Below are 27436 nucleotides of genomic sequence, written 5' to 3'. Positions count from 1 at the left end.
CAAAGGTGCCTGGACGGGTGCCTGGAGCGTGGTAAGCCTGAGGTCTGGGTTGATTTGCATTTTTATTATTCTGACTTTGAGCCAGGCCCATGCTGGGAGGCAGAGATGAACGGGAGTTCCCTCCAATCCTTAGCCCCGCATTCCAGGCCCACGACCTTCAGCCACATGTGTTCCCGGCCTAGTTTCCCATATGTGCCCCAGACATGCACTGTCAAAGCACTGGGACAGTGTAGGGCTGGGGGCAGCGGCTGGTGACGCGATCATCGTGGTTACTGCTGCTCTCTGGGTCCTACATGTTCCAGTCGCCTGGCCACCCCCCAGCTCCCCTCTGTGTGCCTGGACCAGGTGGTTTCCCGGCCTGGATGCCCCTTTCCTGGGACATCACAGCATGGCCACCAGTCCCGTGGACGCTGAGGAAGCCTGTTCCTCCTGCCGCCCCCTCCATCAGAGGCCCCCGTGTGAGGCTGAGTGTGAGAACTGAGAGGCTGCGCCTCCAAGGGGCAGAGGAGACAGGAGGGAAGGCGGGGGTGGGAGGACAGGGTCAGGCGGAGGAAGCGGGGGAGCAGAAACAAAGCCGCAGGCGGAGCAGGAGAGGCGGGGTGGCGGTGGAGGGGAGCCTCCCGCAGGGCCTGGCCCGGTGCTCTGCATGCGGCTGCAGGCGCTGAGTAAATGTTTGTTAAGCGGATCGAACTGAATTGTATCAACAGAGAACGCGAGGCGCACCGCCTGGAAGCTTCCAGGCTCGCTGCACATGCCCCGAGGCCACGCTGTACTCCTGCTCGTCTTAATGGGGTTTGTCGAATGCATAAGTGGTACCTCATTACCCCAGCAGCACCGGCACTGGGCCACACGGATGCCCGCTCCAACCCACAAGCTGCAGCCCTGCCCTCGCCCGCCTGGTACGAGGGGAGGGGCAGGTTCACAGGCTGGATGGACAGTGGCTAAGAAGCAGCGGTGGCCTGGGAGTCCAGAGGAGGGGGCAGAGGAAAGGGGGAGCAGGGCCGTGGGTGGGGAGGCACCCAGGGTCCCCAGGTTTCCATCTGGACCATGGGGTGGGGGCTGATGCTATCGGAGCAGGTTGGGAGAGAAGGAGATTTTATTTTATTTATTTATTTATTTTTAAACATCTTTATTGGAGTTATCATTGCTTTACAATGGTGTGTTAGTTTCTGCTTTATAACAGAGTGAATCAGCTATACATATACGTATATCCCCATATCCCCTCCCTCTTGCGTCTCCCTCCCACACTCCCTAACCAACCCCTCTAGGTGGTCACAAAGCACCGAGCTGATCTCCCTGTGCTATGCGGCTGCTTCCCACTAGCTATCTGTTTTACATTTGGTAGCATATATATGTCCATGCCTCTCTCTCACTTCGTCCCAGCTTACCCTTCCCCCTCCCCGTGTCCTCAAGTCCATTCTCTACGTCTGCGTCTTTATTCCTGTCCTGCCCCTAGGTTCTCCAGAACCCTTTTTATTTTTTTAGATTCCATATATACGTGTTAGCATACGATATTTGTTTTTCTCTCTCTGACTTACTTCACTCTGTATGACAGACTCTAGGTCCATTGACCTCACTACAAACAACTCAATTTTGTTTCTTTTTATGGCTGAGTCATATTCCATTGTATGTATGTACCGCATCTTCTTTATCTATTCATCTGTTGATAGACACTTAGGTTGCTTCCATGTCCTGGCTATTGTAAATAGAGCTGCAATGAACATTGTGGTACATGACTCTTTCTGAATTATGGTTTTCTCAGGGTATATGCCCTGTAGTGGGATTGCTGGGTCATATGGTAGTCCTATTTTTAGTTTTTTAAGGAACGTCCATACTGTGAGAGAAAAAGATTTTGATCATGAGTTGAGGTTTCCCAGGGAGAGCCGGGAGGAGGGAGTATCCAGAGGGACCGGAAGGGGAATAGTTGAATAGAAGGTTCCAGAAGGGAATTGTGGGGCGGGGGCTGATGTAGCCAGGGCACGGAGAGTGGGTGGCTGACTGAGCCAGAGTCCACACCAGGCATGACGAGGGCTGGACGCAGCAGATGGGACAGGTCAGATGGGGGCCAGCGTCCGACTCGTCAGGCGGGAAAGGATGTCACCACAGTGAAAGAGCCACGACCAGAAGTCTCCAAATGGAGCCGAGAGCTTGATTCCCTGATGAGGGGGCAGGGAGCAGCCCTCTGGAGAGAGAGACAAGTTTCATTCATTCACTCATTCATTCATTCATTCCCTGCGTACTTCCTGAGCGCCCACAGTGTTCCAGGGCAGGGACCACACGGAAGCCCCCGCCACTCCCTTCCGCTCTGTGGCTCTTACACTCTGCTGGTGGCGTCTGGGGTTAGCGGAAAGAGCTCAGGGAGAGGTACAATTTCAGACAAGGTGACGAGGGAAGCCTCACTTCTGGGTACAGACCCAGGAAGAGCATCTAGATAGGGGGCCGGAAGTGCAAAGGCACTGGGGTAGGAGTGTGGCCGGGTGTTTGTGGTGGCTGCAGTGGAGTGCGGCGGGTGGAGAGTAACAGGTCAGGCCAGGGAGGCACAGGCAGTTTGGAGGGCTTCAGAGAGACGTGGGTAACCCAGGAGCCTTTGGTGAGCTTTGGGCAGAGGAAAGGCTCCTGTGGTTTACATGTGCAAAGGATTCCTCCAGCTGTCGGGCTGAGATCGGGGGAGGGGCACGGGCAGAAGCAGGGAGACCAGGTAGGATCTCCCACGGTCATCCAGGTGCTGTGGGCAGGCAGCTTGGGCCCGGAGACACGGCTGGAATCTGGCTGGTCTCGAAAGGCAGGACCCGGAGGGCTTCCCAACGAGCTGGAAGTGGGATGTAAGAGTCAGAGAAGAGTCCCAGAGGGACCCTCCATCTGCAGCCTGAGCCGCTGGAAGAACTCGAGATGGGTCTGGCTGCACTCGGACGTTGCTGGTTTACGATGCTCATTAGACATCCTGGTGGAGATACAGGGTGGGCCTTGGGATAGCAGGGTCTGGGGTTCAGTGGGGAGGTCCCAGCTGCAGATATAAATTCAGGACTCATTGGCGAGGGAACGGGATTTATGGCCACGTGCAGAATGAGATCACCAAGAGCGATCCCAGACGCTTGTCCCCAGATCTCCTCCTTGGTTAACCGCAGCTCCTGTGAGTGAGACCATTTCTGGGTTGCTCGGCACCCTTGGCCCCAGCCCGGCGCCCAGCAGGGGTTGAGCAGGCCCCCAGCCCTGGCTGATGTGATGAATGACTCACTCCAGAGACAAAGGCACCAGGAACTAATTGGGTCCGAGCTGGCTGCAGAACATCAAGGCCAGACTCCTTGCCTTGTGTCCTCCCGTGCCTCTCTTTCCAGTGGACCCAAACAGCCTTTATTAGCTTAACCAACATTAAGGCAAAAAGATTCCTATGAGGAGCATGATTATAGAGTTCAAGGAATTGATCGCTTCTTGTGGTGGAGTTGTCTACGTTAATGAATTTTAAGCAGATCTGTCTTTGAAAGGACGCATCTGACTCGATCGTATGGTGACCATATCTCCCAAGCCCACGGCCAGAGACACTGCCTGACACACGGGCTGATGGATGTCCAAAGGACACGACAGAGTGTCTGCAGTCGGTGCTGTCTCGCCTCCGTCCCTCATTTATTCCTTCTGCATGCCGGGCAGGATATTAAGAACTCACAGTCTTCTCTTATCTCCGGGCATGTCCGCACTTGTAATGGGCTAACCTCAGTAAACCTATTTGGGAAGGTGTTATCTCTGGCTTGTGTTTTGGTGAAGGGGAGAGGTGGCGGGAGGCTCTAGGAAAGTAATATGCTAGTTTGATTAAGTTTTTCAATTTTCTGCTCATCCTCGTGCTGCCAGAGTAAAAGGTGCTGCCCGGGGAAGGTGAGGTGGCTGCAGAGGAGGCTGGCGCTTCAAAGCCAGTCCCAGCTCTGCCACTTCATCATCATCACAGCGAGCCTTGAGGGAGCCCGTGAAAGGGGCCAGAACCACGCCAAGAGTGTTCCATGAGCCACCTAGTCAAGACGTCCCGAATTCCTTCCTGGGAAACAGGGACCATGTCATCACTGCTTTGCAGACAAAACAGCTTCATTTCAGAGAGGCAGAGCCGCTTGTCCAAAGACACACAGCGAGTAAGGAAAAACAAACATCACCGCAAACCTTTATCAAATGCCTCCTCTGTGCCTGTCCCAAGTGCTCAGCCCACCCATCCCTTCACTCAGCCCTGGAGGAAGTGTGTGACTGTGAACCCTGAAAGGGCTAAGAAGGTGCAAAGAGTAAGAAACATGATAATCAGCGGTCAGTAGGATTCCCATGTGCAGGTGGGGACCTGGAGGAGGGAATGTTTGACAAACTTTCCCAAAGTCATGGAGCGAACAGAGGGCGTCGCGCTCGGTGGCCTGAGAGCCCAGGATCCAGAGAATTCCTACTCTGACCTCTTCGGTCTCTGTGCCTCCCCATTCTGAGGTCAGATGGAAGGGCGTGGGAGGAGATGGCAGCTGTCGCTCTCGCCAGGGCTGCCCCCTCTGTGCTACAGACGGACGGTACACCTAGACAGTGTGTCTGATGAAGGTAGCCAGGGAGGGGAGGCAGGTGGCCCACTGGGTGTGGGCAATTCAGGGTAGGGGGTCGGGGTCCTAAAGATGAGGTGTTCAACCAGACTCTCAAGAGGCCCTTGACCACTTTTTCTCTCATCTTCTCCCTAACGAATGCCAGGGTTCCACCGGGTCCACCTTGGAGGCGTGTCTTGAATTTCACCATGTCATTGCCTCCTCTGCCACCACCCAGGCCCAGCCGACTTCTGCTTTCAACCTCCACTCCTCAGTCACCTCCTCCAGGGCCTTCCTGCTTCCTGCAGCGTGTTCAGGTCTGATTTCTCACACCCCACCTGCCATAGGACAAAGATAAAAGTCATCCCTCAGCTCCAAAGGTCCAGCCCCTGTCCCCCTCTCTAGCTCAATGGGGTGACCTAAACTGGGAAGACAAACTGCAGCCGACAGCCTAGGTTGTCATCCCACCTTCTGCACATAGAAGCTGTGTGACCTCAGGTGAATTACCTTACCTCTCTGTGCCTCTTGGCCCCCCATTAGTAAAATGGGAGGATAATCACCCATCAGTAAAATGGGAGGCTACCCTAAGCCCCGCACACGTGGGGAAATGCACACCCTCTTTGCAGCCCACCAGCCCACAGGAGGGGGGGACGTGCCAGAGCCTCACCCTGGTTCTGCAGGCCTGGGCCTCGTCCCCGCCCCACAAAACGCACATTGTGTGCGGCGGTGCTTCCTCCGGAGTTATCCTCATTATACACTGTTCCTGGCATCCTGGGGAGGTTAAGTAACTCGCTGAGGCCACAGAGCAGGTGGGAGCTAAGCTGAGACTCGGCGTCTCACTCGCGCCCACTGAAGGTGAGCCGACAAAAGACGCTTCTATTGTCATAAACAGCGGCCGTGGCAGAGCCGCCTTCCCAACAGAAGGAAAGGTCTAGAACGGGAATAAAATCTCCATCGCTTAGTTCTTAAGATTCACTGAACCTTCCCACTTGCAGCAAAAACAGCTTACTTTCAAATTAGTCAATCAGAGTGTGAGTCATTTCTTTGCAGGCGCCCGTGCAGGGAATACTAATGCGGGCCGCCCTGCGGGTGGGGCCCTGCACAGGCTCACGGGGACCTTGCAGAAGCAGGGGAGGGGGCACCTGCAGCGATTAGCACCCCACCAGGGACGCAGCCCCCATCCCCGCGTGTCCTCAGGTTCCCGGGGAAGCAACACCAGGTCACTCTCCCCGCCGTTCCTCTCCAGCCACTGGGCCTCGCCTTCCAGGGTGATTAATCCCCCCCCAACCCTGAGCCGGGGAGACAGGAGGACGCCCACACTGACAGGAGGAAATGGAGGGGGCCGGAGCCACGGCCCTGCCACAAGCCCCAGAGACCTCTGTTCTGCTTTCTGCTGGGAAGGGGAGGTGGGCATCAGGAAGTGAGTCAGACAGAGGCCCACGTTGTCACGAGGGGCCGTGGGGAGAATGGCCTGGTGGGCTGCACCCTCGCCCACCCCCAAGCCTTGCAGAGGCATCTCTAAGCTCATACATCCATATAGTCATTCATTCATTCACTCACTCATTCACGGCCATCTACTCATCCATCCTTCACTCGCATTCCTGTTGCTTGGAACTAAACCCATTTAGACTGGGGTGGAGGTGGGGGTCACAAGGACAGAGGATGGGGAGTTCTATGAGGGTGGTGGTCAGGGAAGGCTTCCTGGAGGAGAGGACAGGTGAGCTGTGCTTCCCGAGGGATACAGGTAGCCAGGCAGTGGAGGGTAGGGTGGGGTGGGGGATGCGAAGGCCTGAATGTTTGGACCACAGGAGGAGCCGCTGGTGCAGCCAGAGGGGGATGGGGCCGATTCAAGAGGGCCGTGGACTCAGGCTGAACCCCGAGGCTGCTGGGTCCCGGGAGCTGTGGGCAGGGCAGCGGCATGGTCAGCGTGGAGGTCTAGGCCGCTTGCCCAGGCTCAGAATAGATGTGAGACTTGAGCTTGGCGGCCACCTGGAAGGTGGTCTGGGTGGGAGGGACGTGGCCTCAGCTGGGGCCCTGGCTGCGCGGCTGGGATTGGCAGATGGTCAAGGGCACCCTGGAGGCTGAGTTGATGGTGCTGTGCCATTCAGAAGAGGAGGCCGGGACATCCCCAGGTGTCCTCAGGGCTCCCAGCCTGGAGAGGGGCCAGTGGAGCCAGAAATGTCGTTCCGGAGTTCCCGGAGCTACTCACTGAGGCAGCGACGGGAGCTGGCCACGCCAAGGTCACTGGAGGCCACAGGAAGATCTCTCCACCTGACGGCACCTGCCTGAGAGACCCTTCATTCCTCACGTTTGACAATGAGCTCAGGCAGGTCTGCAGCTGACAGGTCCTGAACGATTCCGTGTCCAAGTCTCACCTCCTGCTTTGCAGTCCCGAAATGCACAGCTGCCTCTGCCACCTCCCCGGAGCCCATGCGCTCAGCGAGTGGGGGGGGCATGGGGATCCCTCCCTGGGCCCCCCACGGAGGGTGCAGAGCAGCAGAGAGAGCTTCCCGGGTCTCACTCCCCATCCTCGGCAGCCTCTGGGGAGCAGCCCACACAGGTCACTTCCATTTCTCCCTCGGGGCTAATCGGTCTCCCTTAGAATTAAAAAGGTCTCGAATGTCAGATGGAGGAAGGAGACCCCAGAGAGCACCTGCCTGAACCCTCACCCCCAACCCGTGCTCCAGGACCCAGGGTGATGACTGGTTCAAGGCGTCCTGGGAGAGGGGAGGGCACCTGGGACCCCAGGACCAGGAGGACGTGGCTGCCAGCTGGGGACAGTCAACCCGCCCCTCCTGGCAAGGAGCTCGCAGGCCTGGAGAGGGCAGCTGGCGGCGGGCGAGGAGTTGCCTTTAGCACGGGTTGGGCGGATAGTAGGTGTACTCAGTTGGGGGTGCACCCCGCACCCCAGAGGTGAGCCCCAGGCCCCTCCAGCTGGCCACCGCCTGCTCCCACCCTCCCCTCCCCACATGCCTGATGGGGCCGTGGCAGCGGTGAGGGTGTGCTGACGTAGAAGGGGGGCGGCAGGGTTTGGTCCCCTTGAGGCTCTGGGAGGTCCTAGGAGGGACCAGAGGAGATCTGGCAGGGATGGGAAGTATGAGGCAACCTCACAAGTCTGAGCACAGACGGGGGGCAGCTTTCCTGGCTCTTCACCTTAAAAAAAGTTATGAACATTAAGCACGGAAGTCAATGCTGACAGGAGGAAGAAGCGCCGGCCTGACCCCGCCCCCTCTGCTCCGCTGCGCTCGGCTGCCTTGTCTGCTCTCTGCCCACCGCAGTCAAAGGCACGACCACGGTTGCTCTCTGCTTTTTCATTTTGTCATGTTTCATTAGCCATCTCCATTTTCTAGTTTAAGAAGTGTGCACACACACGCGCACATGCACACACACACACAGGTCTAACCCCTGAAGTTTCCACTCTGGAGTAGTGAAACTGACATATTTGAACTGTAGTGCAACCAACCCAAGTAACAGACTCTGGAGGAAAACCTTCCCGCGGCAGGGTCACCAGGGGGCTCGGGCACCGCCCGGGTCTGATTTGGAAGAGCCTCCAAATTCTGCTTCCCTGTGGCTCGTTACCAGCTCGGTTATCCCCCTGCCATTGGAAGTAAAGGTCTAGGTCTGTTTTTCAGAGTCTGACTCACACTGCAGTGAACATCTTCATGCAAATGCCTTTTTGCTTTTCTTGGGTGGTTTTTTTTTTAATTGAAATATAATTGATTTACAACATTGTGTTAGTTTCAGGTGCACAGCAAAGTGATTCAGTATTTTTGCACATTATATTCCATTATAGGTTATTACAAGACAATGGCTATAATTCCCTGTGCTATACAGTGAATCCTCGTTGCTCATCTATTTTATATATAGTAGTTTGTATCTGTTAATCCCATACCCCTAATTTGTCCCTCCCTGCTTTGGTAACCACAGTTTATTTTCTATGTCTGTGAGTCTGTTTCTGTTTTGCATATACATGCATATTATTGTTTTTTACATTCCACATGTAAGTGATATATAGTATTTGTCTTTCTCTGTTTGACTTACTTCACTAAGCATAATATCCTCTAGGTCCATCCACGTTGCTGCAATTGGCAGTATTTCTTTTTGTGTGTGTGTGGCTGAGTAATACTCCATTGTGTGTTTGTGTGTGTGTGTGTGTGTGTGTGTAAAACACATCCTTTTAATCCAATCATCTGTTGATGGGCACTCAGGCTGTTTCCATGTCTTGCCTACTGTAAATAGTGCTGCTGTGAAAATTGGGGTACATATATCTTTTCAAATTAGTGTTTTTGTTTTTTCCAGATATATACCCAAGAGTGGGATTGCTGGAGCATATGGTAGTTCTAGGTTTCATTTTTTAAGGAACCTCCATACCGTTTTCCACAGAGGGTGTGCCAATTTACAGTCCTACCAACAGGGTACGAGGGTTTCTTAGGGGGGTTTTCTTAGGAGCACATTTCCAGAAGTAGGATTGCTGGACTACTGGGCCTCAACACATATATATAACAACTCTTTGTACCTATTTTCACATGCGCCTCTAAAGGGGCCATGTCATTTTCACATCCCCCTCCCGCCCTTGGGACGAGTTTGTCTCTGGGATTGTAATTAAAGGTATATACAGCTGACCCTTAAACAACACAGGTTTGACCTGCGCAGGTCTACTTCTATGCAGATTTTTTTCAATAGTAAATACTATTTACTACGTGATCTGAGGTTGGTCGAATCCTCAGACGCAGAACCTTGGATATGGAGAAACCACGGATATGAAGGGGCCACTAGAGGTCATATGCAGATTTTGGACGGAGCGTTGGCGCCCATAACTCTCGTGTTGTTCAAGGGTTGACTGCATTCGGCTAATTCAGTAGATGCAAAATAATCTGATGTGAATCTCAGTCATACCACTTACCCAGAAAATAGATAGCAGAGGTATTTTTCTCCCGTTTTCTCTGGTACAGTATTTTCATAGTTATTTCGAATAGATAGAACCACATAAAATTGCCTAGATTCTATCATCTCTGCCCTACAGAGAAGACAATTTCATACATTTCATCCCAAAACTAAAGATTTGAGTGCAAGCCGCAATGAGCTATCAAGAGAGCAAGGACCAAATGGCCATTTCTTCTTCCTCCCTGGCGAGAGATGCTGAGGTGACTTTTCGATATAACACTCAATTTTAGGAAATTAATTCCATCCTCTGACTTGCTTGTTCTCTAAAGGCTGGTGTCAGCTGAGCAGGGAGACAGCGGAGGTCTCCGAAGCAACTGATATCGCAGGGGCCGACAAGGCTGCACGACTCTGGTCCATCCAATAATTGTCTGGCTTTCTCTGACCCGGGCTAGGTGGGCGGCTGGCAGAGAGCTTTGGGCGGTTTTCCAGCTAGAAGGGTGTCGCCGAGACCCCTACCTTCTGCAGTCTCTTCCCAAGCCGGGCTCATCCGGTCCCTTCCGGGGAGCTCTGGGCTAGATGCCAGGAGATCCGGGCTTAATTCTCAGACGGTTCCCTAAGGAGGTGGCTTTTACTGGCAAGCGTGAAGGGAGGGGGAAAAGGAGAAAAGAAAAATGACGTGCGGGCTGGTGACGCGAGCAATCCCGCTCTCCGGGCTGTGAGGCACACTGGTTTAATAAACGCTTCGTGAAATACAAATCTTGATTTTTTTTCTCGGTTGTGGTACAATATACAAATCATAAAACTTGCCATCTTAGCCATTTTTAAGTGTACGCTCCAGTGGCTTTCCATACGTTCACATGGCTGTGCAGCCATCGTCACCAGGCATCCCACAATGTTTTCATCTACCCAACCTGGAATTCTGTCCCCAGCAAACAGTAATTCCCCATCCTCTCCCTCCCCGAGCCCCTGGAAACCACCTTTACATTTCCTGTCTCCAGGAGCTTGCCTGCTCTATGTACGTCATGTGAGCGGAATCCTACAACATCGGTCCTTCTGTGTCTGGCTCATTTCACTGAGCATCACGTCCTCAAGGTTCATCCACGTTGTAGCCTGCGTTGGATTTTCCTTCCTTTCCAAGGTTGAAAATATCCCACCGTATGCAGGGACCACGTTTCGTTTATCTGTTCATACGTCGATGGACATCGAGTTGCTTCACTTTTTGGCTGTTGTGAGTAGTGCTGCTGTGAACACAGGGGTACAAATACGAAGCAGGTTATAAAAATATGTCTGAGTTGGGAGCAGAGTTGAGCCTCTCACACACACTGACCCTGGAGAGAGGTTTCCAGAGGAGAAACTGAGGCACGGTGGGCAGTGACATGCAGAGGGGGCAGGAGGTGGGCCTGGCTCCCTGCCTGTGGGCTGGCTGTGCCCGGGTCCCGTAGGCCTGTCTTTAAGGTCAGCCGCAGGAAGACCCTTGCTTGGGACAAGACCCCCCAGAAGTCCTGGCAGTAGGCAACACACTACAGACCCTCCCACCAAGATTCAGGGGACATGGGCCTCCAGTCCTGCTTTCCCATACCCAGAGTCCCCATTTACAGATGGGGCCACTGAGGCCAGTGACCCTCCTGGAGACTGGGTCGGCCTCCCCATCGGCCACTCTGTAGGTGGGAGAGGAGGAACGTGGCTCCCAGCCTCTCGGGCGTATTGAGTGTGCGGACAGCTGCCGAGAGACTCAGGTAATTGACGTTTCCTCTGACCTCCGGCACTTTTAATTGGATTGAACACGCACTCAGAGAAGGGCCAGATCCGGGTGCACCAAGGGGCGGGCCCGTAAATCGGGCTCCCAGAGAGGCCTCCTGCGCCGGGGACGCTGAATCCCCCCCTGGAGCTACGGCATGACTACCAAGGGGCCCTGACCACCTCCCGCAGGTGCAGGGAAACCTACGGGTGGCTCTTCACCGTGCCCCGGGAGCATGTGGCTGCTCTCCCATCCTGCGGGGGAGGACGGTGTCCCCCCTCCACGGCCCCAGCTGCTTCCCAGGAGCTGATCCAGGTCCTTTGGAGACTCGAGCCCCTCACCAGAGAGTCCCTGGCAGCGGATGGAGGGACAGGAAAAGGGGCCCGAGGGAACCTTCCACCCCCAGCTGCTCATCCGGGCGCCAGGGTCCCAGGGTGAGGTGCTCCCCCTTCACAGAGCTGCTCCCACCCCCTGTTGCCTCCACCCTCCCAAGGATGCCCGTGAGCCCAGAGTGCTAAGTCTGACGGATGCCCCTCGTGGCTCCAGTCATTGCCGTCCCCCGACCCCAGCCCCTGCAGCTGCTCATTCGCTCCGGTGAAAACACTGTCTTCTCTTGGCTTTGGGACCCACCGGGGTCTCCTCCTGCTTCTTTGGAAACCCTCCCAGACTTTCCTCAAGGGTCATCCTGGATGCCCAGCCCTCTCTCTGTGACACGCCCCCACAAGACTATCCTCCTCCAGCATTTACACCCCACCTGTGTGCCCGGGAATCCCAGACCCCGTCTGCCGCTCAAGCCTGAGCTCGCCCCCGGGGCCCCACCTGCCTCATGGACCCTGCCGCCACCAAGCACCCCAGAATCACACACCTGGCACCTGTGACTCAGGATCCCATCCCTGGGATCGGGAGCCAAAGCAGAAAGTGCTTGCCAGCCTCCACTTAACCCAGCTCCCTCATCCCTCAGGTCCAGGTAATCTCTAGTCTCCAAACTTCTGCCTCAGCAGCCTCCCTCCAGCCCACCCACTCCCCTGTCCTCCCACCTGTCTGGTCTCCCGTGCCCAGCTCCACCCCCTCCCACAAGGAGCTCCCCAGTGACTCCCAGGACCGTGCTCAGGCTTCGGGGCCCCTAGCACCTGCCCTGCCTTCCTTCTCTCCTGGACACCCCATCCCTTGTTTGGAGAACATCAAGGCAGACACATGTCCCTTCCTCCGAGGTCCCCAGGCACAGGAGGCCCTCTTGGATAAAGACATGTCATTATCTGCATTCCTATGGAGGGAGGGGAAGGGCATTCTGTGCAGAAGGAACAGCACATGCAAAGGCCTGTGCCCAGCGGGAGGGGAGCACAGGGGTGGGTTACAGGCGGCTCAGGGCGGTGGGCCAAGAGCTCCAGATGGGAGGCCATGGGGGTGGCGGGGCTGGGTGGCCGGCACGGAGGACCTCCTTGAGCCACTTAGTGGGACAGCCTTTATCCGAAGGGCCACAGTGGACAGGTCCGGGTCTGAGGCCTGAGGGAAAGATCCCGAGCACAGGCAGGAGGTGGCCTCTGGCCAAGATCACTGGTGCCCGGCCTCAGTGCCTCCGCTTTCCCACAAGGCTCCCGGCCAAGGTTGTTCAGGCCACTGTGCACTTTTTTACGAGGCTGGAGGTTTGTAAAAATTATTAGTTGGTGGAAACTCAAGGGCTGCCGGCCAGCCCGCTGCAGCGGTGGCGGCAGCCTGCCCGTAGGACACCCGCACGGCCTCTAGTGGGGCAGGGGCAGGGAGGGCGGAGGGGGGAGGGCGGAGGGGGGCCCAAGGCTGCAGCTTCCCACTGTGGAATGTTCTCTGCTGGGACAGAGGCCGAGGCCATAGCCCCACACCCACTGCTTCCCCAGGACCACTGGAAGCCTCAGGTCAGGGACCAGACTGGTGGCGATGCAGGAAGGCAGCCACTCCGGAACAGCGTGGCCCTTACCACCTACCATGGAGGCGCTGCCCTGGCTCGTGGACACGGGTTCGAATCCCAGATCTGCTACGGGGCTGGTGACAGTAACAGCGAGACTCAGTGGCCGCCCACGGGCTCCGGGCTCTGAGCTGGGCCCCCCCGTGAGCTAAGTCTTTTGTCGACAGTCCTGGACCACCCCCATGTCAGGTCACTGCCCCCCTCGGCAAGGAGAACACGGCCGAGTGGCACAGGAGAGACGCCCCCCTGCCTCGCATCGGCACCTGGTGCACATTAGCACCCAGCGAACGCGAGTTGCCTTTCTTTTCCCACCAGAAACCCTCCTGGAGCTGGCCGGTGCCTCTCCACACTTGCCGGGAGTTCCCTCAGCAGAAAGGAATGTGCAGGCCCAGCGATCTCAGAAACACCCAGAGTTTGCAGAATGAGCTGGACGAGGTCAGCTGTGCAGGACCTTGGCCCCCAAGCCCCTGGGCGCTGCTGATTCCCTGGAACAGTTAGCAGGACATGGGGCCCGGGTCCCCTCCTGCCCTGCGCTCACCCCTCCACGCGTAATCATGACCATCTGAAGGCCGTGGGCCTCACCTTCTCTGGCTTAGCTTGGAGGTTCTCAGGAAGTGAGGGCGGGAGAGCAGAGGGAGGAGGAGGGAGCGAAGGGTGCATGGGGGCCCTTCTCTCTGTCTAGATGAAGGAACCGTGTCCTAAGAGGACAGGCAGGAGCTCTGGTTCTTCCCCCAGCCCTACTGATGGTGCACTGTGTAACTCTGAGCAGGGTCCTTCTTCTCTGGGCCTCAGTTTCCCCAAGCTGCACATGTTGTCCTCCTGCTTCATCCATTATCACCATCAGAATGACCAAGCCCACTCTGTGCAAGACTCAACAGTGTGATGGGTCAGGAAAAGACACCTAGGGTTTAATTAATAGGAGCATGGTCTTCACAGCTAGGGAGGTGAGAGTCTGCTGCAGACTACAGCCGGGGCACTAACGCTCAGTTCCGGGAGAAGTTGACAGATGACTCCTGTTCAGAGGAAGGCACTGAAGTGCGTCATGCAGGAACAGATAAAAGAAGCTTTGAGGCTTGGTCTGGAGGAAAGAGCTCAGGAGGTTCAGGTTGCCACCTCCAGATGCACTGGGACCCAAGAGCAGTTCTAGAAAGCTCTTTCCTAATGTTGAGAACTCCTCCACGAAGGAATTGGCTCCCAATGAGGTAGTGAGCTCTCCATCCCTGGAGGCAAGCAAATCTGTGTGTGGGATTCTGGGATTCTGTGTGTGCCCTGCGCTCTGGTCTGCAGAGGCTCTGATCCTCAGGGGGTCTGGAGGGAGTGATTTGGCCCTTCGGCCTTGTGGTTCATGAGGCCTGTGCTGTTCCTGGCCATGCAAGTGCCTGGTACACATCAGAGATGCTTTAAGGGGCCACATAGGTTGCTACAAACACCAGATTCTTAGTTTCTAAGCAGAGAGGGCAGAGGAGGGGCCTGCGCACAGTCTGCCGAGGCCCCAGCTTCTCTCTTTTTCCTGCCTCAGCTCTGCCAGCTCCTGAGGCCCAGTGCAAGATCCTGGCCACCAGACTCACCCACCGCGTTCCAGCTTCATCCCCTTCCTGCCCTGAGGCCCCACTTGCAATGCCATCTCCACTCACCCGCCTCCTGAGTGACCTGAGCTCTTCCGAGACCCTCAGAGCCCTCCACCAGCCCCTCTTTGTTGGCATGTGGGTTTGCCAGGGGGTGGCTACCGCCTCCAGGACCCCATGGATGGGCAGGCAGACTCCGCCCCCATTTACCGATGGGATGCCTGAGGTCCAGGGCGCAGCACCCTACCAGGGACCACGTGGCAAGGCTGGGCCAGAGAGACCCAGGGCCCCACTGGCCTGGACGCCCAGCCCTGCGCCCCCGGCTCCCCCGGCCCCCGCCCCCGCCCAGCTGCTGGGGCCTAATCCAGGCCTGTGGGAAGTGGACCAGGGCGAGGAGGCGGATGGGGACGGAAGGCCCCCGATGCCGCTGGGATGCCTTGATGTCACAGATGTGGCTCTGGGCTCCTGCCTCGGGATTTTGACGAACTTGCTAAATTGCAATTCTCCGTGGCACAGGGGAGCTGGGCCCAGGCCAGGCCTGCATTATCCTCAGCAGCTGCAGCTACGGAGAGCCAAGGGGTGGAGGCCTGGCCGGCCAGGGGGCTCAGGGGCCGCAGGACCTCTAGACCTTGCACCCAGGGGCCCAGCAACTCGAGGGAGGGGTACCATTCTGGGGAGGTGCTGACCTCAACCAGAAGGAAGAGACGGGCCCCAGACCCAGCTCAGGGAAGGCACAGCCCAGGAAGGATTTCCGTCCAGAAAATTAACTTTCCCAGCATTCTTAGACCAGAGTGGAGTGAGGGAGTGCTGTGCACACAACCTTTGTGCGGAGCAGGCTAGGTCCCGACAGAGGAGGGGGTGGTTCTCATCCAGAGTCACGTGGCACACGAAGAAGTGGGTGCTGGGATTTGAACCAGGTCCTCCCAGGCGAGGGCTACACCCACCGTGCTCTGGCCTGGGCTGTCTAGAAACACGTTTCCCTAAGCTGGACATTCATCTCCCTGGCATTGCCTCTAGTTCTAGTGCAAGGGGAGTCCCCCTCAAACGGCAAGCCAAGGAGGGGCCCGAGCATGAGATTCCACATCCAAGAAAAGGGCAGGGCTGTGCTGTGCCCCCCAGGGCCCCCCAGCGCCGGCTCTGTGCTGAGGGACAAAGGCCGCAAACCTGAATCCTGGGGCGGGGGCGGGGGCGGGGGCGGGGCACGGCTCATCAACCCAGTGGCCGCCCGGGTGAGGCCGACCCCATGGACATCACTGGACTGATGGGCCTTCAGGAGAGCTAGTCTCCCGAAAAAAGCAGAGGCGCTATCCCCCATAGCAGGGCTGCTCGAGGGTCAGTGAGCCCAGACGTGCACCCTGCTGGTCTGCAGGCCTGCAGGGGGGACGTTTTCTGGATCCGGGTCTTTACCACCCCCCACCCGCAGCGAAGCAGCAGATGTTTTCAGCACAGCAGCCTCCAGCAGAATTCTGTGCTCCAGACAATAAATTTCCACACACGTACACAGAGAGCAGCGTCTCTGCTTCCGGCTGCCTCGCCTCCTGGAATAGCTGCCTTTTAATTACATGGAAAGGTCACCAGAAAAAAAAAGAAAGAAACAAAAGCCAGAGTCCCTAGAAACTTCCCCTCCGTGCCCAGAACTTTGCAACAAAGTAGCTGAGAGACAAGCGGAGAACAGAGGCCGGAGCCCCGTGGGGCAGGGGATGCAGGTGCCTGGGCCCCTGAACCCTCTACTCCTAAAGTGGGTTGACAGGTCGTGAAGACTGTGAGCTCTGTTCTTCAACGACTGGGCGCCACCGCGGGTGGACCCTGGGCTTGGCACTGGCGACAGTGAGCAAAACAGCCCCAGCACCACGGGGCAGATGGTTTACTGGTGGGAGTGGGGGAGGTGGCAACACATGTGAACCAATCAATCATGTGACTCTGGCATCTCAGTAGTGCTAAGTGCTGCGGGCCTGGAGTAGGACAGCTGGCTCAGTCCGAGAAACCAAGGAGGCCTTCCTGAAGGAAGTGGCACTGGATCTTGGAGGAAGAGTGGGCAGTAATCATGGAAAGCAAGAAGTCTTTTTTCTTCAAAGAGGGAGTTGGGCACACAAGATGGAAAGCACCAGAAAAAAAGCAACCTGCATTTCAAACCAGCTGGACCAGGGGCCATCTGGCCTCCACGCTTTTGCTTAAGCTATCACCCCTGACCCAGAAAGCCTTTCCAGGTCAGAGCCGTCACAAACCTTAGGTGTGTCCCCGCCTTTCTAAGCCACAGAGAACCACAGCTGGAGGGGAGCTTCCTCCTCCAGGGGCTCCACCGGATGCCCCGGAAACCCCAGGGACACTCAGGTTTTCCTCAAGCCGCCAATGGTGTCTCTACATCTTAGGAATGTGGAGGCTGGGGTGAGGCGGGTCCCCTCCATGGCTCCTGTCATTGACCCTGCATGCCCGAGGGGCTCCTGAGGTGTGCATGGAACAGACGGTCGATCTTGCTAGGTTCGGGGGGCACAGGTCTATAATGATTTTAGGTGTATAAACTATTCTCCTTTCTCCCCTCGTAAATTGGATTTACTGGTCAAATGGACAAAATTTTCACGATCAGTTCAGCCCCACACCTGAGACAAGTCGCTTACTTCACAATACGCTGGGTCAGACACTGTTCTAGGCTCCACGGACACAGCAGTGAACAAAACTGGAAAGTGGGGCTTCCCTGGTGGCGCAGTGGTTGAGAGTCCGCCTGCCGATGCAGGGGACACGGGTTCGTGCCCCGGTCCGGGAGGATCCCACATGCTGCGGAGCGGCTGGGCCCGTGAGCCATGGCCGCTGAGCCTGCGCGTCCGGAGCCTGTGCTCCGCAACGGGAGAGGCCACAACAGTCAGAGGCCCGCGTACCACAGAAAAAAAAAAAAGTATTAAAAATACAATGAATCATCTCCATAGTGTAAAAACAACCCAAAGCAAACAGATAGGCACAGAGCCGTGGGAACAAAACCACTGCAGCGCGTTCACCCCGGTGATCTGCCTCTGGGTGGGATCACGGGGATTTTAATTTTCTTCTTTGTACTCACACAATTCCCACTGATTCCACAGTGAGCTGATTCCTTTAATAAGCAGACAAAAAAAAAAGATACACTTTTTAATAAAAGGATGATGCGTCCATGTTACTAATTGCGGTTTTGAACTGTTCAAAGCCGCAGATTGTCCCCTCCCGCTCCCACCATGGAAGCGGCAGCTCTCCTGGCCCCCCTATTTCTAGGCAGGCGTTTGCGGACACGGCTGCACACACACCGGCAAGGCCTCTGGTCTCCTGCTCTGTTCACTTAACATTAACGATAAGCATCTCTTTCCACGAAGACTTCATAATTACGGTGGTTAAGGGCTGCGGCATCTTTCTGCCGGCGGCCTGGATCCTCGCTTTAAATCCGGCGGGGGGAGCAAGCTAGAGAGCTATTAGGGGCCAGTGATTGATGGTTCAGGCCGTGCTGCTAGCTCCGCTGCACACCCCCGGGAGAGCGCACACCCCTGGGAGAGCGTGTCAGCCTTATTAATCCTGTGTACCTGTCTGGCCTGGGGAATGGCTGTGTCCCTGTGCCCAGGAAAACAGCCCGGAGCTGGCCTTCCCGCCACCCCTGCGGCCCCCCAGATGCAGGGGGGATGACTCAGAGCCTGGCCATGGGGTCCCAGCCCAAGGGCCCCTGATTGCTCACTTTCAGACCCATTTTTCTCCCTGGTGTTCAAAGTCCTCTCAGCCTTGAGCTGTTCCACGTCTCAAGCTGGGGTTCCTGTTTTCCCCGGCTGGTTTATGGGGTACCCTCCCAGCACCCCATCGTGTCAGGACCCGTCAGTCCCCTGTGCGTATAGATATGGCCACCGCCTATCTGATCTACCTCTTACCCATTCCCCTACTGAGCGATGGCAGGCTGGGCCTTGCGCAAGGGCCCCCCGGCCCTGGAACAGAGCCGCCCACAGGGGAGAAGCCAGGAGTAGGCAAGAGTTTTCCTTCTTTCCCCCAGATCTCACTCCCCCTCCCATTTTTTCCCCATCCTGGAAAGAGGCACCAGCATCCACTAGGTGGCCAAGCTCTTGACCCTCCTCTGACAGCGCCCCTCCCCCCACCCCCCATCACTGCCTGTTTCGGTCCTGAGCCTGCAGCATGGCGGTCTCATCAATGCTCCCTGCATCCTTCCCTCTCCCTCCACGAGGACTGGCCCGCAGCCTGCCTGCCCCCTCCTCTCTGCACTTGGGGGAAGCTTATTAAAATGCCAATCTGCTCCTTCCCCACTTAAAAAGAAATAGCTTAACCTTGCCCTTGGGATGAAGGCCAAGCCCCTCACCACATCGGCACTGCCCACCCTCTGCTCCCTCCCCTCCCCGTCTCCAGGGCAGACACCCAGACTCCCCAGTTCCTCCTGTTGGGAGTGACCCCTCCCCCCAAGCCTCTGCTGGGCAAAGCTCACTTTTTCTGGAGTCTCAGCGGAGACACCCCATGCTTCCTCCAGGCTGTCCTAACTGCCTCCCCCAAGGCTGGAGCAGGGGCCCCTTCTCTGACCGCTGCATCTTCTTCATCGGAGTACAATCATTCCCTTCTATTGAATGACTGTGTTGTTTCTATGGACGGGACCATCTGCCCCACCAGAACAGCAGAGTCAGTTACCAGGGGCCCAGCACCCAGACGGGTCCTGGGAGGCGAGAGAGGGAGGGGGAGGGAAGGAAGGAAAGAAGGAAGGAAGGGGATTGGAAATGAGCTATGTTCTGAAGATGGCTTGTACGGGCTCGCAAGAACCAACCGCGAAATCTCCAAGAGCTTTTGTGAGTTGGTGGTTGCACACCCGGCAGTTTGAAACTGGCCATGGTGGGAGTATTTATACCAGGGAAATTGGCAAATGCTACACACCAGGGCTTTTTATTCCCCAGAGAACCAGCCTCCCGGCTCACCACCAACTGAATTCCCAATTTTGCCCACACGATCCCCAATTTCAACTAAGACTTACGGACTCCCAGGATGGAAAAGTATCATCCCGTGCATACAGGCCCCTCACACAGTCCTTCGAACAGTATCTGATCACCTCCCCAAGTCAGTTCCGTAATGGGCCCCAGGGTTCAGGAGCTTACGGTCTGATGGGAGTGTTACACGTGTATATGGCAACAGCGTAAAATGCTCCGAGCACGGGACGGCCAAGGTCAGGGGTGGGGGCGTGGAGGGGGCAGTGGTCAGTCCTGGGTCACCTCCTGAGGGCGCCTAGGAGGGGACCTGCAATGTTTAGAACGTGACTCAGTGATTTAAATTTCTACGGTGCGTTCAGATTTCCTCTGTGGGCCAGTACCTGGGCTTATAAATGAGGAATGATCTTGGAGGCAAGTTGCAGCGAACCCGGCTAACGGCGACTACAACAAATGAGGCTTTTTTTCTCACTTAGCAAGAAGCCTGGAGGCAGGCCGTGCTGGTGTTCGTTCCACAGCTCAGGGAGGCCCTCGTGGACCCCAGGCTCTTTCTGTCCCCTCCCCACCACTCTTAGCTTACAGTCTTTTGTCACAAGATGACAACTTTGGTTCCTACCTCTGAGCCTGCAGGAGGGAGTGGGGAGGGGCAGGTGAGCCTGTGCCTTGTTATTAGGGGTCTTAGCTGGGGCCTACTCTGTCTGCTGGGAGCCCCTGGAGAGAGGCCGAGCTGCTTCTGAGCCCCCAGCCCAGCCCCGGGCAGGCACAGAGCAGGTGCACTGCGTGTGCACGTGAGCCGTGAGCGGAGCCGACAGCAGAACAACACGGAGGGATCTGCAGAGCCGACGGAGGGGCTGGCAGGACGGCCCATGGTGGCTTCTCAGCCCGAGGAGCGAGATAGGGCTGCGTCCTCATCTATCTGCTACCTAAAGAGCTACAGCATGGGCTGCCCAAGCCGCTACCTGGCAGTTGGCCGGTAGCCTGCAGAAGCCCCGTTAACCTTTTCAGCTCTTTCAAAGAGCACGTTTACCAAGAGATGAGGGATCTCTGCTCCAGATGCGCCAGCCCAGGACCAAGGCTTGAGAATCCATCTCTGTTAGAGGCAGAGCGGCACCGGGCAATTACGGAGGTCGGTGCCTGGAGCACAGCGTGGGCCGCTGGGCCCGCCCGGGGCCTCCGCGCCCTTGCCAGTAAAAAGGCGGTGATGAGAGTGATGATACCTAAAGGACCTGTCAGCTTCTCAATGGCCGACGTCAGAATCCACTCTCGCTAATTTAATCAGGAGGGTTTCGTGAGGGGAGATTAGAAGTCTCGTGGAATCTCGAGGCGATGAAGCCTGATTCCACCCTCCGGGAAACAAAACAGCGAAGAGATATGAAAGAACAGCTCTTTGGGGTTCGCAGAAGCAGACCAGAGACAAGGACTCGAGGGCAAGCCATTTATTTGGGAGGCTATGGCAGGACTCATTGGGTCGAGGAAGGCGGCAGGGAGGCCAGGAGCCGGCATGGGGTTGGGCAGGGGGTGCTCCCACTACAGCCAGCACCGCAGGCCCTCGCTGGAGAGGACGCATCTCGGCATCCTGCCAACGGGTGCCCCGGGGTCGGTGACTGGTTGAGGGCTACTCCCAGGGGGCGAGGGAAAGTCTCTGGCACTTGGACTTGCCCTGTGCACGGGAAAGCTCAGGGGAAGCACTGCCGGTGATTCCAGTGGGGAGTCAGGCCAGAGGGCAGGGAAAGCCTAGGTGCAGGGGGGCTGTGGCAGCCCTGACCCCCACTGTCATAGCAGGACCCCTCTGCCGCCACCTCTCTCCACACAGCACCTGTGACACTTGCCCCCAGGTGCACTAGAAAGTCATTTTCTGCCGTCGCCTGCCTTTCCCTTCCCTGTCGTGCGCAGGGGCATCTTCAGGTCCCATGTACGACCTTCACCTCAGGACCAAGGTTTCTATAGAGAAACACTGCCTTAGCTTTCCAGGCTCTGCAGCGCAAGAAGGCAAGGGCAGGTGGTAGATGCAATGGTGCTGGGTGAAGAGATCTGTGGTGTCTACTGCACCCACCTCAGGGCCTTTGCACATGCTGTTCACTCTACCTGAATGCTTTTCCCAATCTTCATGTGTCTGGGTATCTCCTTGTCTTTAGGGCTCTGCTTGGTTATCACCTCCTCAAAGAGGCTGTCATGATGATCACGCTCTCTCATTTTACCTCTCTCTGGTCACCATCTGCTGTATCATCCTGTTTTATTTTCCCCAAAGCCTTCACCCCCTCATTCCCCAGAAGGATCTCTTTTGTTTACGTTTTTATGCTCTCTCTCCCCTTCCAGAACAGAAGCTCTAGGAGAGCCAGATCCTTACCTCTCTTGTTCATCACTGTGCACTCAGTGCCTATAACCATGCTGGGCACACAGTAGGGCCTCAATAATATTTGGGGGTGCATTGTGGACGGCCCTGCCTGTCAGGCTGTTGTGGCTTTCTCACCATAATGCACATTAAGAGCCTAGTATGGTGCCTGGCACATGGTAGGTGCTCAACAAAATGTCAACTCAGAAAAGGGTGATATTAGTATCATTGTCTTGTCCAGCACCTCCATTTTCTGGGTAAGGTGACTGCAGCCCAGAGAGGGGCATGACCACACAGAAGGTCACATAGCGCACCCTGGCCAAGAGAACCCGGGCCTCCTCCACCATAGCCTCCTCTGTTTCTACTTTGACCCTGGGAGAGTCAGTCTGGCGGATTTGAAAAAATAGAGGGGAAAGTTACAGCTCTCCTATTCCCCAAGAAAAATTAATTCCCCTGCCAGGCATTTGTCCCCAAAGCTTCGGGAAGCTGGGGATCAAATCATGGCCCTGTCTTTGTAGTTGTCGCACTTCAATGTTTCAGAGGCGGGTTCCCAGGTAAAATATTGCAGTCCAGCAGCCCTGCGCCCAGCAGCACCTGGAGTAATCTCTCTCCGCACAATACAAATGGGATACAATCTCGCCCATCCGTGTTTTAAATGAGAAAGTTAGAAAAACAAAATGCAGAGGTAGTAAGTGGTTCTGATTATAGGGAGCTCAAAGTAATTGCCTTCCGGCAGAAAGCCAGGACGGCTCCACCACCGTGGGGGAGGAGGGGGGAGGGGGAGGGGGGAGGGGCCGCCTCCCCACGCCCCCATCCATCATCCCTTCACGGGGACTTTGAATATTAAGTAAAGTTTTATTTATGGTTCTTCTTGCAGGCTTATGACTCTCAAGTGAGGCAGGGATAATAACAAACCGTCTCACACAAAAGTTAGGCTATAAAAAAATAATTAAGGAAAATTTTCCCCACAGTCCAGGCGGCTGGGAAGCTGAGTCCTTCTGCAAACATACTCGCGTGGCCTTCGTAATGAAAGCAAATTGCTTCTGGGCTGGAAGCGGCGGGTGCAGCGGGCAATGGAGAGCCAGTCTGGTTCTCTCGTTCCAGCCGCCCTCTCAGAGATGGGCCCCGGGGGAGGTTGCGGACAGCACCCCCGAGGAGAGGCCCACCTCTGGGTCCTGCCCGCCTCCGCCCCCGATGAGCCAGCCGGAGAATGCCAGGAAGCCGGGAGATTGATTTTTTCTTTGCAGAAAGTGAAGGATGCGCTTGTAACAGATGGCGATAGAATCGCAGGCTGTTTGTTGGCAAATGTCAGCCCGTTTCAATAGGCCCCAAATTGCAGGGTGAGAAATCTGCATTGGGGTCAGATCAGAGCGATCAGGTTGGGACCAAGTAGCCCAAGAGCGGCTCGGGATGCCAGGTGCTGGGGGAGCCCCGGGGTGGGGGGCAGATTTGGGCTCAGGACCAAACACCAGTGTTGCAGGACGGCCAGGTGACCTGGTAGAGGTTTGCCACCGTCTCTGGAAGAGAGTGGCATTCCTGGTTCTAAGTGGGGGGCTGCTCCCACCTCAGTAACGACCGCCACCGCTTCCAGTGCCCCTGCCCTGTGCAGGGAACTGGGCTGAGTATTTTGCCCGAGTTACTGTGAGTAATCTTCACAATGACCCTCTAGGGTCATCACTGGCTTCGTGCTGCAGGTGAGGAAACTGAAGCTGAAGGGTAGCTCAGTAAGTGCCGAGAAACAGAGAACGCTCGGAGCTCTGCAGGAAGAGGCAGTGGCTTCCACCAGCAGCCAGGAACCATTTCTCTAGGTTTCTTAGCCTTGGAAACAGGTTGCTAAACAGAAACACTGCATTTTCCCCCTAGTTTGTCTCTTCCCTTGCTGGATATCAGTCAATCTCCTGACATCAGCCAGGATCTCTGTGTGGGTATTCACACACCTACGCGTTTCTAAATCTTTATTTCATACAAGATATTGAACATTTACTTCTGTGTATTGGGCACATGAAATCAGGCAATGAATATTTACCAACGGACAGCCCTATGCTTGGCAAGGCGGACACAATGGGAGCGAGACACAGTACACTATGAAAAATGGCGGTGAAAGTGGGGTGTGGAACAGGGTTACAGGCAGAGGGGACAGCATATGCAAAGATCCTGAGGCTGGAAGAAGTGTTTTCCCCCAGTTGTTCCTATTTCACTGTGTATCAGCCAGCATTCAGCATGCTACTTTTGCAAGAGTATGTGGTGTATGTCCGGGGGGCGGAGGGGGGTTGCACAGTCATGTATTCAACTGATATTTATTAAGCCCCACTCTGTGCCAGGCACTGTGCCAGGTAGGGGGATGCAGCAGTGGACACATGGGCAGTGCTTCTAGCCAGCCCTCCTGAAGCCTTCAGTAGCCCTCCCAGAAAGAGGCTGCGTTCCCAAAGCTCCAGGGCTGTAGATCTGGCTTCCTCCTAACCCTAACACGCAGTCTCCTGTGTCTGAAAGCTCTCTTCCACCTTGTCTGACCATCAGAGTCCTCTTGCCCCATCAGGCACCAACTCCAACATCACCTCCTCCAGGAAGACTTCCATCAATTACCTGGCCCAAGTCCTTGCTCCTCCTCTGTCTGCTCCATCTGGGTAAGATGTTTTATGGTTTCCTCCCCTGGGACTGTAGGGTGAACCTGAGTTTGTCACGTAGAAAAAGAGGAATAGGGGATTGTAGCAGGGATGTAGCTTGTGCGAGGCAAGCACGTGGTCTCATCAGTGCAATTGCTTCAACGCCGCACAGCGCCTGGCACCTGGTAGTCTTAAATAATTATTGCTAGGGATGGGGTATATGCATGAAAGAAGACTCCAGGAAGACACATTCCCCCCAGGCCCTTTGCTTTGCAGCAAGGACTGCAAAGATGCTCTTTGCTGGAAAAGATGCTCTTTCACTTGGGACTTTGCAACAGGCTTGGACCTCCTAAAAGTAAAAGCCATTAAAACAGACGCAGCCATGGAGGCCTCAGCCAGGCCAGTGCAGCCCATGACGTATGGCCAGTTTACGAGACAGACTGAGATTCCAGGAACCAGGCACAGACAGGACGCCCGTGTGGAATGACAAGCTGGCTGAAACCAGTGGTCCCGTGTTCGATATCCAGCTCGTCTTCCCCTCCTCACCTCAGGCCCAAGAAAAGTGCTGGGGCACAGCCAGACCCCCCAGCAAGGCCCCCTCCTCCCCCGGCCATTGCATTCCCTGACGCACGAGTGGAGGCGGGGACCGTACTGTCCATGGCGCTAACATGCAGGCCCATTGCTCCCAGGGCATGGCCTGGGCCTCCCCCTCCCAAGCCTGATTCTAGCAGTTTCCTTCATGCCCACCCATTGCCCCTGTCCTGCTCCGTCTTGGTCCGTGATACCCTCCCTTCCCCGTCAATCCCCCCACTACGCTGAGCAGTGCTTTCTATACACCTCGCCAGAGCGTCCATCTGAGAGGCCAGGGGTCACCACTCCCCCCAGTCCCCTGACCCGGGCCCTGGGTGAGACTCCTGGCCCGGACCACTGAGGATGGGCCCAGGTGTGGACACAACTGGCCAGGTGGTCAGGGCAGGCCATATGGGCCATGGGAAGATCCGGCCACTGCTGCCCTGGGTCCCTTGGGCCAAGAGGCCCCCTCCGTGAGAGCCCAGCTGCCTGGCATTGCCACGGGGAGAGTTTTTTCAAGATGAGACCAGGCATCGGAGTTCAGGGGACAAGAGAGCACTGATTTCCACGTCCGCCCAGCCAGGGAACATTTGATCTGTTGGCAAGGAGCATGGGTATGCTTCCCGCTTCCCGACGCTCCATCTGTGCCCGTGGCGAATGGATGTGCGTCGCGGAAGGCCTGGAGAATGTGGTCCTGGGCCTGGTCGCCTCCTGGAACGTGAATGGGTGACTGGGGACATTTCAGGCAGGGTGCCCGGCCATCCCTTCTTAACAACTGTGCGGACATCCGTGTCCGGCCCAGACCCAGAGGGCCAACCCCACCCTCTCTACAACCCGGGGAGGCTCCCTGCAGTGAAAGGCTAAGTCTGTTGACTTCAAACCTTTTCACTTTAGAACATAATTCTTCAAACACGCTCTCACACACATGCCCCAAATGCACAAAACGGATCAAAGTGGCCCAGGTAGGCTGGGGCCACGCAGGGGAGGGGGGCGATGCAGAGCCCTGGGTGGGGGCCGGGCACCAAGGTTCCTGCCACCGTCCTTGGGTGTGCGGCCGAGTCTCTCTGAGCCCTCCGTTCCCTTGCCTGAGAAATGGGGTGACATCTTCCTCCTGCTAGAGGTGATATCCTGGGTCACACACGCATCCCCTTCTCTGGTGAAACTCAGGCTTGACTGTGTCCTTGGCCTCCCTGGGTGCACATTCGTCATTTGTCAAATGGAGAGCCTCAAACACTACCCACCGGAGCTGTGCCTTTCAGACCCACAATGGTGGATCCTGTCTGTGTAGGCTGCAGGGAGAGAGGGGACCGTGAGCCAGGAAGAGGTGGGGCCGGGTTGGGGGTGAAGGAGTGGGCCTGGGAGGTGTCCCCTCAGACCCCTTGAGACCCAGGCCAGACCGTTAGTGGTTGGCACGTTGGCTTACTCCCCAAGTTCTTCCCTGAGGAGAACAACCTCAGGGTTGTTCAATCCTGAGGAGATTCAACCCAAGGAGGTGTTCAGTCTCATATACCCACGGCCAGAATGCTGATGGGGGCCACTCTGACCTTGGGCTCTTTTTCTCCATCAATAACGTTAGGAGGAAGCCAGCCTGTCTGACCTCAGAATCCATCACTCGGCAATGCCCGCCTGGCTGGCAGCTGACCTTCGCTCTGAAAACCTCTGAGACAACAGGACCATCTTGAAGAGGGAGGAAGACGTAGGCCTCTCCGTGGCAGCACATTGTGGGCAGCATTCAGGTCCCTGGGCGGGGATCCACAGGCTCCTTGGGCACCGTGCATTGCTCCCGAGCCTTGGGTACCCCTTGCACCATGGGAATCCCGGGTCCCCAGGAGAAGGGAGGGGGAGGGGCTGGGAGAGCGGAAAGCGGGCGCCTCAGCCAGGCTGGTTTTATCACATGCATCCTGCCTCCACCAGCTCTGCCCATCTTGACACAGCTGAGCATCCGTGTCACTAAAGCACTTGTATTTACAGTCATTTATAAAATTGATGGTCCACACCCACTGCCCCCAGTCTCCCTGGGCATCGGAATCACCTGGGCAGTGTGTTCCAAAGATGGAGGCGGGGCCCCTCCTGCCTCTCCTGAATCAGAATGTCTGGGGCTGGAGCAGGGGAACTGGACTTTTTTAAAGTTTTCCAAGCATGATTCTTCTACAGCCGCTGGGAAGACCCACATTAGGATCCGTGTCTGCACTCCACCAGAAACACCTGGGGACGTATAACAGGGAACATACAGGCATTAGAATCAGCGGGTCCTGGACAAGCCACACACACGTCCTCCCTGGGAGACTAGGTAAGCCACCTCTCTGGACCTTGGTCCCTCCGCCTTGAGAGCCAGACCAAGCAGCACCCTC

The sequence above is a fragment of the Globicephala melas genome, chromosome 2 (genome assembly GCF_963455315.2).
Source record: "Globicephala melas chromosome 2, mGloMel1.2, whole genome shotgun sequence".
NCBI classification, from domain to species: Eukaryota; Metazoa; Chordata; class Mammalia; order Artiodactyla; family Delphinidae; genus Globicephala; species Globicephala melas.
Note: the sequence above shows the minus strand (reverse complement) of the source record.